The sequence below is a fragment of the Calonectris borealis genome, chromosome 1 (genome assembly GCF_964195595.1).
Source record: "Calonectris borealis chromosome 1, bCalBor7.hap1.2, whole genome shotgun sequence".
Taxonomy (NCBI): Eukaryota; Metazoa; Chordata; class Aves; order Procellariiformes; family Procellariidae; genus Calonectris; species Calonectris borealis.
Window position 1 is genome coordinate 43922002 of NC_134312.1, and position 13580 is coordinate 43935581.

The following is a 13580-nucleotide window of genomic DNA, read 5'->3' on the forward strand; positions in this document are numbered from 1 at the left end:
TGAGTCCCAGTATAACTTATTCTAGGTCCTTGTCCCAGCTACAGCAATCATCTTCACGGTACCTCTGGCCCAAAGCACTGCTCAGGGTGGTTGCAGCAGTGGCCACTCTTTGTTCTAGCAATTCCCTTGAAGTGGTCCCCTCACTTCCCCCCAACCACTAGCCTCAGGGCAAATTTACCAGTGACTTGGAGGCTGAGAGTCTCCTCCAGCTCTCACTGGACTCAACAGTTTCTTAAACGTCTTCTTCATTCATCGACTATGTAATATTGTCTACCACACTAGGTCCACTGACGTTTTCCTTTACAGTCTGCTTATCAACCTTTCAGGAATTCTTTCCTGGCTTTCAGGCTTTCTTCCAGCCACTTTCTGCTGCATGAAGGAAGGGCTGAAAAGGAGAAGGCTAGCCGGTGTTTTGTTTAAAACCTAGCCTTCTCATCTGCCATTCTGCTCTGGGTCTTGCAGTGCTTCTGTTTTAAAGTCTTTCTCTTTTCTGCATGCCTTTCACACTTGGTAAGTAGCACCAGGTTTTGAATTTGCCTATTCTTAAATACTGTTTTGTGTAGGAGTCCTTTAGTTCCCTGAAGATCATGATGACTATGTCATGCTTCTTTCAAGAGAGGGTGGAAGGCTCCATTAGTATTTCCTGATTTTCTCAATTCCAGGATTTTCCATTTGCTTGAGACTAACAGTTTTATTTATTAATGATAGATACAACTGTTGCATCAGTGGCTCCACTGATACGTTGGCAAAAATGGTCTAGTGAACATTGAGATTATAATACATTGAGAAGGTAATAACAAAAGTTGTTGAAGCACTTAAACTAAGCACTATGAAAATAATATAGACATTATGGATGAAGTGATTGTTTTTCTTGTTATGATATTTTATTAGGCTCTACTCTTAACTCTCTAATATGCCTCCTAGGATTTGATGGAGCTTGTTCAAAACCTCATCTTACATATTTACCAGCTTTTTGCATCAAGCAGCATAAGTAGATTCTCAATATAGTTTAAAATAGTTTAAGATAGTACTGCAGTTATACCCATATAATTGTGTAATGTGCTATATAACGCAAACAATTACTTGAATGTGCAGAACAAGATAGGACAATCAGCTTCCTAAAGACAGTTAGAGACATCAACTGGATTTCAATGATATTTAAACATATAATTTTTGTTTGAAATCAACAGTGCTCCATTAGTCCTTGGTGGACTCTACACTTATAGAAGAGCTAAAAAACTATTTATTTCACAGGGTGGAGGATATATCAATTTGTAGTGGCTCTCAGACGTTTGCATATTATGCCCAAGTGTGTATGCTGCCTCTCCAAGGAAAGTCTCTGTATTGCCCTAGGATCTCTGTTATGTGAAAAGAAGATTGCATGAAACAGCCTGGACATATCAAGAGAATATTTCTCCAACAAGTGCTTTCCTACAACAGGTGTTTCATACTTGAAATCTAGTGACAAGGCAAGGGATGAAGGAAAGCATCTAGAAATGGATTAATGTCTTTTTTGTGCATGTATGCAGGCATAAGCTAATAGATAGCTGTGTCAGTAGAGTTAAATATAAAGTACTTAAGGCAACCCCCTGCCTGGTTTTATCCTAGTAATATGAGACATCAGTCCATCAGAGCAGTAAGAGCAAGTAAGAATTTTTTTGTTACCATAAGGTTCCCTGTGGTATCCCAAGCTGTGACTCATAAAGGGAAAAAGGGAAAGGGGGGGGGAGGAGGGGGGAAGAAAGGAGTACCTTGATTCTTATTTATCACTTATCCAGGGACAATGATCCCTACAACAAGTCAATGATCCCACACATCTTGAAAGTCAGTTCTATCCCTTCTTCATCAAACAATGTAATTTATCTCCCCTTGGAACACTGTGTTACTATCCAGCAAATACTAAGCAAATAAAACTGTTGGATCTTTCATAGACGCTCATTAGATCTCTGTCTTTGGTGTCACATATACCAATTGTGAGTTATGGCAAATGAAAAGATAAGAGAGAAAGGTGACTATTAGCATGACATTTGCATTTTAATTAGTGTCGTTTCCAGTTCCTACTATTGTAATTTAGAAAATAACTTACAGGTGATAATTAAAGAAAATGTGTTTATTCAACCTTTATCTAGGACTCCAGAAAAAATCAAAGGGAATTTTATAGCAAAAAGTGAACTAGAAGGAATCTTTCATATTGAGTTTATTCTCCTCTCATCACTGCCGTGTCAATTCCATTCATTAAACAATAGCTCTTAAGCTCTGTCTTAAACACTAGTTAAATTTCTGACCTCTTTTTTTCCTATTATAAAGCTGCCTCACTCCTGTTATGGTTAGAAACCTTTTCTCATTTCCAGCCTAAATGTATTCGTGACTGCTTTATACTCATCTATTCTTGTGCCAGTACTACCTTTGAGTTTAAAAAGTTCCTGTGTCTCTGCATTTATTCTTTCTTCCCCCACCCTATGTATTAATAGATAGGAGTCCTATCCACCCTCATCCTTCATACAGTTTAGCTTAACAAGCCAAGTTCTGCTAGACTCTTCCAATAGCTCAAGTTTTCGATGCCTCTGCCAGTCTAGGAAAAGTGTACTGCATCTGCTCAATCTGCAGCATTTCCATTGTGAGTCAGGTATCTTGAACATATGGAAATAAAAATGTCTGTCTTGCAGATGAGGTCCTGCTAGGAAAATGTATGTGAAGTATACAGAAAAATTAAAATGTCTAACATATCTCTGTCCTGCTGTTTTTTACAAGGATATTTTCTGCAATGGGTTTCTGTGTCTGTGTAAATTATAGGTTATAATTTTCTGACCTCATTATGACCCATTTATTGTCATCGGGAATTTTTCTCTGCTGATTGTTATCTATTCATTTCATCACCATTTTATTACCATTGGTTCTTCACTTCATAAATACAGAACCAGCAGTGAGTGATACCAAGGTTCTAGAGATGCTGGAGCACTCCTTGAGGACCTGCACACCATCTTGTTCATGTGAGATCTTGGGTCATGTTTGTCTTTTTTGCGTTGCTTGCAACTTATCATCACAGAATGATTAATTCAGGTACCTTGCTTCTGCTTCAGATCTGATGCTTTCGCTTCCGTGCCCTCCAGATCTCCCTCTAGGAGTCTATAACAGTTTCTCCTAGGAAAAAAACCTGCCTCGGTACAGGCTTCTTACTATCCTTTCCTGAAGTGGCTGTGACAAACAAAAATCTGCTTTGTCCTTGTTGCTCTTTCTTTTACCTCGTGTCATTACATCATTAATGCAGGTTATATGAGCACCTTCACCTCAATTTCTTTATTTCCTAAAGAAAGTCTATTGTTTGGCACACGTATTCCTCTTCCACCAAGTTTTATTTATCTCTGCAACATCAATTTTTATATTCTAAATCAGTGGTTAGAGTTGCTCCTTGCAATAGTATCCTAAGAGCCCTCCCAGACCCAGTTTCCTTGAAGGATTAAATGTAGCAGTTTAATTTACACCACTGTCTATCTGGCTACTGCTCTCACCCATATGGGTACCTTCTGCTCTTTTCAGCAGGTTTCTGTTCTTCTCTCATTAGAAGCCTGAACCAAAACCCAGGACTCCTCCTTTCCTAGCTGAAGGGAGTGATAACAACAGTGACATAAAATGAGAACTAGCTACAAGCACAGATTGAAATTTTCTGTTACAATAACAATTGTGATTAATCTGCATTTCAAAATTTTTGTCCCCTCCTGTCATTTCCCCCACTCCATGACAAAACCACCAGGAGGTTGCTACAGCTCCATGCTACTGTTTTACTGTTCTGCACCTTTAAACTATTGTAATAAAAAGGGTGATCCATAGCTCAGTTATGAAAGAGTTTGGAGGGGAGGAGAGGGTTTGCCTGCTTGTGAGCCAGACAGCTCATCTCATGCAATGAGGCTGAACAACTTTTGTTTGATGATTGTCACGGTTGGGTGAAGTGGAGCAGGGAGGGAATAAATGTCTTTCAAATTAGATTGCAAAACTAGAGGGGGAAAATGCCTGCCTTGAATTTTTAACCAACCACAGATCTGGTTAACTGGAACCATGTCTTCATTTACTTTGATAGCTACTTTCTTATTTTAGGCTTAAATTATTATAGTCCAGTCCTTTTCAAGAGGCATCTGTTCTGAGGCTGGTTTTGCCCTCGACGGGTGCTGCTGAGGGCAGCTGTCTTGGTTTTGGTGGGGATGGAGTTAATTTTCTTCCTAGTAGCTGGTATAGTGCTGTGTTTTGGATTTAGGATGAGAATAATGTTGATAACACACTGATGTTTTAGTTGTTGCTAAGTAGTGCTTACACTAAGTCAAGGCCTTTTCAACTTCTCGTGCTCTACCAACTGAGAAGGCTGGGGGTGCACAAAAAGCTGGGAGGGGGCACAGCCAGGACAGATGACCCAAACTGGCCAAAGGGATATTCCACACAAAATGACGACATGCTCAGTATATAAACTAGGGGAAAGCTGGCTGGGGGGCCGCTGCTCGGGGACCAGCTGGGCATCAGTCGGTGGGTAGCGAGCAATTGGTTTCATTTGCATCACTTGTCTCTCTTGGATTTTATTTCTCTCTCTTTTTGTTATTTTCCTTTTCATTACATCATCATCATCATCATCATCATCATCATCATCATTTATTTATTTATTTAAATTATTAAATTGTTCTTATCTCAACCCACAAGTGTTCTGACTTTTACTCTTCCAATTCTCTCTCCCATCCCACTGGAGCCGGGGGGGAGTGAGTGAGCGGCTGCATGGTGCTTAGTTGCCAGCTGGGGTTAAATCATGACAGCAGCTTTGTCTACCCTCTCTGCCTCCCCCAGCCCTCAGTGAGTGCAGTTATCTCCGTGCAGGCTCTGTGGGAGTCTCTGGCAACATCAGAAGTCAGCTCATGGCAGCCTAAGCCACCTAAGCCCGAGGCACCTGGGGTGTCAGATGCTTCAAAGGGGGCAAATTCAGAGTCAGGACAGACTGCGCCTCCTCTTGAGAGGCAGGCGGAGGGTCCCCTCAAAGGCCAGGGTAAACGTAACCACTGAATTTTAATGGAAAGGCTGCCTTACTGGGTTACGGATTGGCAGCCCAAAGGCTTTACAAGGGTTCTGTTTGCTTTAGCAAAGTCTAAAAATGCACTTGAATTCATTGTTGAACCAGGACCTCTCAGATTCAGACAATAAAACTGAATAAGCAGAATACGAGGTAAATCTCGTATGAACTTTGCTTCCAACTAAAATGCTTCTATCCTATTTCTCAGATGATAGTAGTCAGTTAATTTGCTTCTGTTGCTGTTCTAACAGATGAATTACAAATGAGTTTCCTTTCCACAGTAACTTTGGGTTATGCTGGATACATCACGTTCGCTTTTGATTGAGCAAAGCGGATGCCATGTTGCAGTCATTCTGTTTACACGAAGCGTTTCATCATCAAAATTTGTACTGTGCTCTCGATTGGCAATGGTTCACAAGAGTGATACGTAGAAATATTCACATGATAGAGGTCAGGTATCTCTTCAGAGTGGCAGCAAAACCCTTTCTTTAGCAGCTTCGGTGAAATTGTGACTGTGCTGATTTACACCATTTAACAAGCTGGCCCTCCAGTATTAGCCCAGGGGGACAATAAATTTCTTTAGAATAGCTGTAATTCAGCAGCAATGTTCCTATCTTCCAGCTGCTAACCTCCAAAGGAGTGTGATTGACTTATATGTGTAGTGGTTTCTCTGTCAGGAAAAAAAAAAACAGGTAAATGGGGCTGCCTCTGCCATCAGCGAGGGGTGTCAGGAGCAGCGTAATGGAACGACGGACAACCTGTTATGACACTCCTGGGGACCTGGAGGAAATCAGTTCAGCTCCTACCACTGGAGAAAGATTTAGGGTAAAAGAATTGATTTACCCCACACAACTTAGGCTTCAAAAGAATAAAGCTGTCCTTTCTGACTCCCTAGCTGATTGCGGCGGACAGGAGAAATGAGGTGTCACTAATCCTCCTGCTGCTTTCGCTGGCCGTTTGAGGAGCACAGATCTCTTTTTAAAGGCCTCCTGCGGGCAGGTCTGTCGCAGGTGAGTCCATCGGTGTTGACAGTGGGGCTCTGCAGCGGTACCCGCGTAACGAGGAGGAGTTGTCCACTTCAGGGTCTGGAAAAGGTTAGGTTTTGGAAAGAAAGCAGCCTTTCAGTTTCAGGATAAAAGCCTCTAAATGCCATGTTTAGTTGGGTAGTGCTTAAATTATTTTAAATGGGACAGGCCAGCTTACTTAATCAACAAAAAGGAGGAGGCCAATCCCGTGGAGGACTAAATGCTTTTTCTGAGACCACATTTGCTTCAAGTTTCAGCTTTTCTGTAGCCAGTACAATTAGCATTAGATTTGGTAACGGGATCATGAATTTTATTTCTCTTTTGTAAACTTCACAGCCTAAGGAAGCCTTAATCCTTAGCTTATGATTTGCAGTCTTGTGTGTTGGATTATTTTTTGTTGCTGTTTTTTGGGCAAAATGCCACGATGCAACTGAAAATTACTAGGACAGCATAAGCTAGGACAGTTTTACAAATAGTAATTGTAGCATGGGCATCTGCAAGATGCCTCACTGTTCAGTGGCTGGGATGAACTGACCTGGCTGTGCACCAAGGATGATGGGCATCCCTGCGTGCAGGGTCTGTGCCCTGCCTCATGCCTTGTCTCACCTTCATCGGAAAGCTTCGTCTTTAAGAGGTATCCTATTTATTTCTGCTGGACCAGCCACAAAAAAATTGAGCCGCTGGGAGCAGGGGGTGGAGGGGTGATGTGCGTATGAGCAGGGCTGAACTCTGCAGAGACGGCATCCGGCTCGCAGAGAAAGGCATTTTAACAAAGCTAGGCCAGTTCTTTCCTGCAGGCTCCCACTGTGGAGTAAGTTCATGACCCTTGTTCTTTCTCAAGCAGACATATTTTCAATTAAAGCTGCCTCCTTAACAAAAAAAGATACATATTAGAAAGGGCAGGCTGGGACATATGATGGCTCCTTCAGGCTCTTCCCCTGCAGTGTGACTAGAAGAATGGCCTTAGGCAAGGCTGCTTAAGAGAAGAAGGAAAAAAAGTTTCTCTTGCTGCCTTTTAAGACAAGGCAAAGGTGGAGAACTTTTTTTTCCTCTGTGAGCTGGGTTTTTTCCTCTATATGACTATCCCCTGTAACAGTTCAGGCAGCATTAGTGTGTCCATTATAAATCTGTTTGTGTGAAACATCCCATCTATTTTACATGGTATCTTAAGGGAAAATAACATATAATCTATAAATGTGGGGATGAGAAAACTTTTGGTTTGGAAAAAAAACCACACAAAAAAAAACCAAACAGAGAAGTTGTAACATTTACTTCCACATATTGTCCCACTGATATCAGTTGCATGTCACCTACTGACCAGATTACTGGGTCACCACTGTTCTGGCCTCATCAGCTCTTGAGTCTTGCTTGATCTGAACAGCCTGCAGGGCTGGCTTCTTTCATGACCCCACTGTCATACTTTCTGGGATAGACCTGAGGGTAACCCTCAATAAATCTTTTCTAAGAAAACCCTTGCACTTGAATTTCCTTGTTTATCAGGAACTGCCCCTCCATTTCATATTTCGTTTAAGTCCCATATTACTCAGAGCACTGACCTCTCTGAATTCTTTGACGACCCACCAAGGTGGAAGTCAATAGATGCATAGGTTCATCCTTTTTGCTCTCACTAACTAGTACAAATATGCAGATCTTGGCACAACAGTAAATGACAAAAGAGCAGCTGTAGAGGGTCAGGCCAAAGGCCTGTCAAACCTCATATTCTGACCCTGACAGTTCTCAGATGCTGCTACTTCTCTATAGACTGTGCTGCTCTCCACTCTCCATCCATTTCCTCACCACTCTTGGGACAGAGCCAAAAGTCCCACTTCCTTCCTCTCTCACTTCTCCGTCAGGTGGCTACTTCTCTGGAGGCTCTTTTGCTGCTCTGTGATACTTTCTGCTTCTGTTCCCTAAAGTCCTTTAACAGCTCCTTTACTGCAGTTGTGTAATTTTGGCAGTGCTTTAAACCTAGCTCCTGTGAGAGTTTTTTATAGGTGCAGCTGTTTATAGGTGTGACTTGGTTTCACTACTTCCACCGAGAGTTTTGAGCCTATTCCACAACCATTCAGCTTCCCCAGGAAGGGTACACCGCTCCATTTAGCTCTGCAGGATCACCCCACACATACCCCTTTTAAATTTTCCCAGTAAAGGGTTCAATGTTGCATGTAACACAGGTGAACCACTGCACCCCACCTGTGATTTGCCACCTTCGCTGGTCCCTCATTTTCAGAGCAAATGCAACTCCCAGGAAGCAGATGTCCCTTCAAGGACCCTGGAAGCCCCTGTGTCCTACAAGATGCTGTCTGCCATCAGGCTGGGACTCAGATGCAAAAGCAAAGGACCAGAGTGTGTGGAGGATGAACAGAACTAGTAGATTATGAATGCTTTGACCCCAAGCCAAAACAGACGTTTTCTGAAACGTAAAGCCTAAATTTTCTTTCAAATAGATAGCTTCCTCCAGCTGTGATTTTTTGAGAGTCCAGCAATATCCTGTAATATGGAGCAGGAGAGACAAGACAACAGGTTCTCTGCTATAACATGATAAGGAAGTAGACATCTAACAAATCCTTGAGACACAATCCTTGAGACATAACTTGAGTTATTTTTTTACAGTGATTATAAGGGAGCAACTGTTGTACGGACTAGGAATAACACAACCCCTGATGCTCCCAGAGTTTGCTCCTGGTCTCCAGCAGGAAATGCCCTTCCACTCTGCAAAATTGCAGTGTCTCAAGAGCTGTGCTGTCACTGACTGCCTGCAAGCTTTTATTCCGGTTAAAGGGCCAGAATGTTGTCAAATGAAAATGAATGCTGTCACAAGCAAATTTAATGTCTGTGTTTACAGCAAGCAGTTCTTCCAGTGCTGATTAGGACATGGCTCCATCTGTCTCTGGCTGGTCACTCCACCATATTTTGTGGAAGGCCTGTGTAATTTAAAGGAAAACCTAGATTTGAAAACAAGCTCTAATTTCCTCCTTGCCCAGCTTTTTCTTTGACTATACGCAGTATTTCTATTCCTTTTGATTCCCTCATTCCCACAAAGCAGAGAACATGAGGCTGTTTTATTTTACTGAATAGGTAGTTGATGTATCTGATTTAAAATGATCTAAGGTGTTTTTTTTGGGCGGGGGTATTTCTTCTCCTCAACTGTTAAAAGCCTTCATACATATTGGCTTGTAGTCCATCCCGAAGTGATTCCAGCATGGAGCTTTCATAATAAGTTGCACTCACAGGGTTGAAACAATAACTTAAAAGTACCAGTGGGGAAAAAATTATATAATCTCTTTCTATCTGGATTCCCCTCAGTAGATAATGATGGTTAGACTTGTTTTAAAGTATGAATATAAAACCCAAACATATATCAGCCACTTCCATAGGTGCTACTGCAGTAGCAAAATAACTTCAGGAGACAGGAAGGAATTGGCTTAAAGGGATGTAACAGGACACAAGAGAAATAAAAGCTATAAGGATTTGTATGCCCATGCTCTTAGGCTTTTGCTAAATGTAGAACAGATGATATTGAATTATGTACCCATGGACCTGTATATTTTTTTGTAAATCCAGTAATGCTAATTGTTCTTGTGCACAGCACTAGGTTTTTTTGTGAAGCTCTTTACAGCAGATCTTAACTCCCAGTTCTGTGCTTTAATAACAATACCATCTGGCTGAGGTTTTCAGACTTGCCTCTGGGGGTTGAAAGCCCATTTTTCCATTATAATTAATGAGATTTGGGTGTCCAAAACCCCTGGGCAGCTTTGAATACATCACCTGCATCTTCTTGGGTTCATAAGTGCTTTGAGACTTTCAGAAGAAAAAGCCATTAAGCTGACCTGAGATGATAGGATGCTATGCAGTCTTAATGCTCGACACACTAGTTTCTGTGTCAAGTGGCCAAAGCTTGCTTTATTGTACCTGAAAGGGAATGTTGTTTGTTTGGTTAAGAATGAATAAACCTCTTGAGGACCTTATCAAGTACGTTTAATTTTTATTCCTAAAACAGTTGACTAGAAGGCCAGAATGGTATTTTTTGTTGTTCAGTATAAATACAAGATTTTTAATGTCTTACATTAGAGCAAAATTTGGTACTCATAAAAGTACATAAAATTCTGGCAGCTGTCAGTAGCAGCAGTTAGCTGTGGTACGACAAATATGCAGTAATTTGCTTCAAGATGCTATGGACCAAGGGTGGCCAGCCTTAATGTCAGGTTTCAAAATCTTCACATGATCCCAATCAACAAAACCTCTTCCATATTTACAGAACAGATGAGAAAAGAGGGCAGGCAGTTGCTCCTAGTCATCTTGCAGGCTGGATTTCAGCCGCAAGGGCAGACCTTAGCTGTCCCTCCTGCGTCACTTCTCCCTGCAGCTGAGGGCTTGGAGGCTCCCACAGCTGGAACAGCTGGACCCAGCTGTGCTGAGGAGTCACACTTGAATTGCACATGGCTCAAGAGCCACCCTCTGGTCACTTCGTTCTTAAGCAAACTGCCAAATAGCTCGAGAGCAGAAATGCTGCACCAAAGCATTTCTATCCTGCTAGTAAGTAACACCTGTCTGATGGCAGATGTATTTCAGGAACATCTGCATAAGAGGTCTTCGGCGTTTGTTATGAAGCTTTGCTCCATGAAAGTTGTGTAAAAATGGAGGTTTGTAAGACAGAATTAAAAATGCCTTCTATCTACTGCAGGATAATCCTTTCAGCAGAGGTAGGATAGATGGGCTCACTAAAATAGTAAATGATATAAAAAGAAAGTGGCTTCATGCAGAGGACAGTCATTTGCAGTTAAATGGCAAATAAAAAATAAGTAGTGAGTCATTTCAAATAATATTGTTTGGGGTAATCCATTTGGGTATGCTTATATAATCTATTTATATAAGAATCTACATAAAAATCTCTGCACTCAGTCTTAAGAGTCTTGTTCAGTTTTATGTTGTTTTGGACTTATAACAAAGGTCCATTTGTATGTTTTACAGACCAAAAAAAAGGGTTTGTTCTTTTAGTAAACTCATGGATTATAGGAATTTTTGTGCAATAATCTTCTGGGCTTAAATATGCTACCTCAAATATGACTCAATTATTAGATTTGTAAACTGCATATGGGAGGGTGTGGTTTCATGCTCAGTTTAAGCAGATACATATCTTGTACCACTTCTCAAAATAGCAATTTTAACTGCAGGATCTCATCTTTCCCTGGTGCCAGTGTTAGCAGGGAGCAGATCTGGCTGAAAGTTAAACTTCATTTGGGAAAATTGAAAAAAAAAAAAAAAAATCCACAAAGTTTTCAGCAAGATCGATTTTCTTGGCTGAGCCACCACAATGAAAGGATGGAAGCACAAGGCTAAGGGCAGAGCGGGAGCGGGAATCGTCCTTCTGGCCTCCGTGTGGTCTCAGGTCGGCTTATGCTCCTTGTGCCACCACACTCAATATGAACATGCTTGTGCAGAAAATGTACAGGCAATTCAGGACATCAGATGCAGCTGGCTCCATGCCAGCATATCACAATTGTTGATAAATCACGTTGCTGGCTTTTAGGTTTGGGGGTTTTGTGTGTTTTGGAGGTTGTGGGTGTTTTTTTAAGACTGCTAGCTCTATATTCTACAAGGACTTTAAGCTAAATCAGAGAAATAATTAGCTATGTAAGTATGTGCAGCAATTTCTCTATTAGTGAAACAGAAGGAAATCCTTACAGACCTAGATGAGAGGGAAGAAAGGACAGCAGTTTTCCCAGGAATAAGACGCATGTTTCAGAATAAATGCTATGTGTAAAGAATATGACAGTAGGCTCAGTAGGATGTCAAAAGATATGGGTATGGTAATGTCTGCATTATTATTTGTTACGAATTTCAAAGACTGCAGACTGGCCTCTGGAACAGTTTATTAGCTGGGCACAGCAAATCACCTCTGCCCTTGTTTACTGGTATAAGTGAGCAAAAAGGGAATAATACTGTAATTCAAGGAATTACAGGGAATTCATTACAGAGCATTTGCACCATGTAGCCAATTGTTAAATGATATAAACATTAAAAAGGCAAGACCCCACTTATGCTTCTGGAAGGGTAGAACCTTTGTATTAAAGTGAAAAATAATGTTACCCAATTTGAAAGCAATAATCCAAGAGGGGATTGTTGATTCATGTATACTGTAAGAAAATCATTGTGAGCTACTGCAGGCTTCTATTTATTTTTCCATGTTTCCACCACCACCCCCAAGACGGCAGCTGAACTGTGACTGAAATATTGTTTTTCCATCCCCCAGATGGCAGTGCTGCCTTCCAAGATAATAACACGCAGTAGCTCCGGGAGAGGAATGAGTGCCGCTCTGGCTGGCTTATGTGCCATGTTTCTTTGTTTCAGGGGAAATATGCTACAAATTCTCGAGTAACAAGGCTAGGGTAATCAGGACGGGCTTGCTCGTCCAAGTCTGGCACAGCAGCCATCTTCTGTTAGAGGCACCCACCAGATCACAGCCCATTCATGAGAAATGATGTCTGCGAATGCGAGTTGGCATTTCTACTGAACTTTATTTTAAACAGTGCGGTTTCTAATATCTTCTAGGCGTACTAGAGAAGAAATAAGTGAGATGGCCAATTTGGCTCTTAAAGGAGCTGCAAAAGAAGACGGTGTGTGCTAAACTTGGTCCACAAGCCTTTGGCGTTGGGCCTAATCCTGCTTCCATTTTCCTTACCAGCAGGTCCCTTACCTTGCAGTCCCCAGCAGGGTAGGCACTGAGCAGCGTTGTAGATGCTTCATTAGGCTGTTAAATCTCGCACTGGCTTGCAGGGCGAGATACTCGCTTGGTCCCCCTGTGCCTTACTCTGCGCATTGGCATGGTCCCTTCAGATGCCTGAGTAAGAACCAAGCTCAGTTATCCCACCCTGGGCTGCCCCCACCGAGCTGTAATAATGCACCTTTCGTGGGCAATCTTTAGTGTTAATTAATTAAGCCTAGGTGTAAAATAAAGGATGTAATGGAATAAAAGAAACCTGGTGCGTGAAGATAGCTGCCAGCTCCAGTGGCACACTGAAGAGGGAACAAGGAGCTCTCAGCCCCTCAAGAGGACCCGGGAGAGTCAGCCCAGACTCTCTGTCACGGAAAGTGAAGCTTTTTAGTGATTGAAAATCCAACTGAATGGTCTAGCACGTTCCCTTGTATTTTGGAAATTATGAGAAAAGTCCTTCGAGGTTGGGAGGGTATGATCTTTTTCAAGGATCTTCACTCTCATTACAGCTTTTTTTGTGGCTGGCAGGCAAGAAGCAGAAAAGGGACTCTGTGGCAGTGTTTGCATCTTGTTCCTTTTCTTCACTGGAGATATTTGTATGTCTCTGGAAATTTCTGCTACTTCTTGAAGATCCTAAATCACAGGTGGCAAAAGAATACTCAGAGATAATCCTCTGACCCTCTCCTTGGCCACCCGTTTTGTGGTTTACAATTCAGTGAGGAGAAGCTTTTTTCCACCTTTCCTCTCCAAATGGTCACAGAGCCGGTGAGGAAAGGTTAAATGTAAGCAGAGGTGG